The sequence below is a fragment of the Fomitiporia mediterranea genome (assembly GCF_000271605.1).
Source record: "Fomitiporia mediterranea MF3/22 unplaced genomic scaffold FOMMEscaffold_9, whole genome shotgun sequence".
Taxonomy (NCBI): Eukaryota; Fungi; Basidiomycota; class Agaricomycetes; order Hymenochaetales; family Hymenochaetaceae; genus Fomitiporia; species Fomitiporia mediterranea.
In genome coordinates this window covers 1147875-1150311 of record NW_006760394.1, presented here as the reverse complement: position 1 = coordinate 1150311, position 2437 = coordinate 1147875, and positions in this window count along the sequence as shown.

The window sequence follows — 2437 nt, the reverse complement described above, 5'->3', positions numbered from 1 at the left end:
GTATTAGTAGTTCTAACAGTTGTAGACAAGTTCTGAGTTAAAGCCAACTCTTCTAACTTTACAAATAGAGTAGTACTGTCTTAGTTCATTAACAGAAAGTAGTGTCTGATAGTGTTCTGATTAGAATCCCTCTCTGTAACAGAACAGAACTATCTTATCTATAACAAGGAACTCCTTACAATTGTCTGTTCCCTAGAGGAGTAGTGTTAATATCTCCTTAGTACTGTACAGAAGTTTAAGATTTAGAGTGATCACCTTAATCTCTAGTACTTCTAAGTGCCTTAGAAGCTCAACTGTCACTAAGCCTACTAAATGTTAGAACTGTAGGACTATAACTTTGTACTAACTTACAAACTCAGAACACAAATGACAAAAGCTGATTTACTCTTAAAACAAGTAGGTTATAAAAGGGGGGAGAATGATAACAAAAATCTTGTTCTTCTAAACAATTCCTGTTTTGTGTCTGAGACAATCTAAGAGATCTGACTCAAATCTAAGAATGTCAACTTTGTCACCTATATACAGTAAGCTCTAAGACACATACAGGACTAGGTTGTAGTAAAACAGTTAGAGAAGTAGGCTAGGGATTAGGAGGAGGATAAGGATAGACAGGTTTACTTGTTACAATTCTCTACTCTCTTACCTTCAGTTCTAAGGGTTCTGTACCCTTCTGTACTAGAACTCAGGACTTCTGTCTCTCAGAGGCACTGTTTATAGACTATATGTGTGCTGACTCTTACTACTACCCTTCCTTACTTTATCATTCCATTCCTTTGACCACTCCTTCATTCTCTGTTCATTCTATAGTCTCTTACCCTTTGTCCATCCCTTCATTCTTTGTACCTTTATCTTTGACATTCCTTTCTTTCATTCTTTGTGGCTTATCATTCTTAGTGGCTCATACTCTCTGAGTACTCTTGTGTAGTTTAGTATATATAGGCATACAAGATCAGACTAGTCCTATAGTCTTGATCTTGTCTACTCTAGGTAGTTCTGTACTCTTAGGCTTACTCTATATACTCTACTCTTGTCTTACTCTCTCTCTCTGCCTGTTCTACAAGTTCTAACTATGTTCTAGTACTTGTGTTCTGTATTTCTGTTGTGTAGGATAGTTGTAGCCTGGGTCCCCTTACTGAGCCTTTAGGTCCCCTCTACACTGTTGCTGACATCAGATCAAGACTACCTATTACCACTCTACAACTCTCCTATGTTTCAGGCATCAGTACTTGCTGTTGTGTCAATCTCTTTCCTTTGTCCTGACCCTTTTACATTTTTAAATTTTAAACTTTCTAAACCCTTTTAAACTTTTGCCACCCTTCTTCTATTTATTACCCTTTTTAGTTTAGTATTGATTCCTTTGTAGTGTAAACATGGACCCTCCTACACTGACTGCCACCCCTACTGTCCTACCAGATTAGTAGTTATGAGTAGAACTAGCTCAATATGTACAGACCTCTATCCAAGAGGTCTTTACTAACTACATGCCTCCAGCCCCTTCAGAACCTGTTCCAATTGTTCTGGAAGTTGCAACCTGTTCTAGAAAGAAAGTGTATGTAGCCTGCCCTTCAGACTTTAATAGGCAGCACTTTAAGGACTTCTAGTACTAAGTTGAATTATACATGGCTACTACTTTGACCAATCTATTCTCAGATCTTGATTGTGTCCTATTTGTCCTCTCCTTTATGAAGGAAGGTAATACAGCCACTTGGGCCTAGAACTGGATTGAAGGCTATTAGATCAGAAGCCTGATCTGACTTTAGAACAATGAGTTGTACTCAGAATTCATAAGGCAGCTCTGTGCTTCCTTCATTAATCTGAATAAGAAGCACAATGTGCAGAACAAGCTTACATCTCTGTGACAGGGCAAACATTCTACTAATACCTTTTTTCAGGAGTTTGATATCCTGGCCTGGAAGGCAGGATTTACACTCAGGTTTAATAATGTTCTTATTAGAATACTTGAAAAAGCTCTTTACTCAGAACTAGTTAATAAGATCCTTAGAATAATACTAGAACTAGTTACTTACACTGAGTAGAAGATGTGTGCCATCTCCTTTGACCAAGCTACAGCTCAGATACATTAAGTCTGTACAGAATGCTTACACATGTATCCAGCTCTGACAGTTCTAAGCCCTTGAATCAATCTGCTCATAATTCACAATCAATCTGTTCTAATAGACATTAGAGAAGCCTGAAAGTAAGGAGCATACTTTGTCTACAGAAAGTCAGGGCACCAGATTAAGGACTGTCTACAGAAGTAATAGTATATTTGTTAGGTCATTAGAGTAATAATGAGTAATGAGTAGGATTTGTAGTAAGAAGCCTTTTCTACAAATCTGGAAGTCACCTCAGAACTCCTAGACCCTAACTACACACTCTAGGATTTTGTAGAGGCCTAATAGTGAATATAGTACTAAAGGGCTATGACTTGGATTTT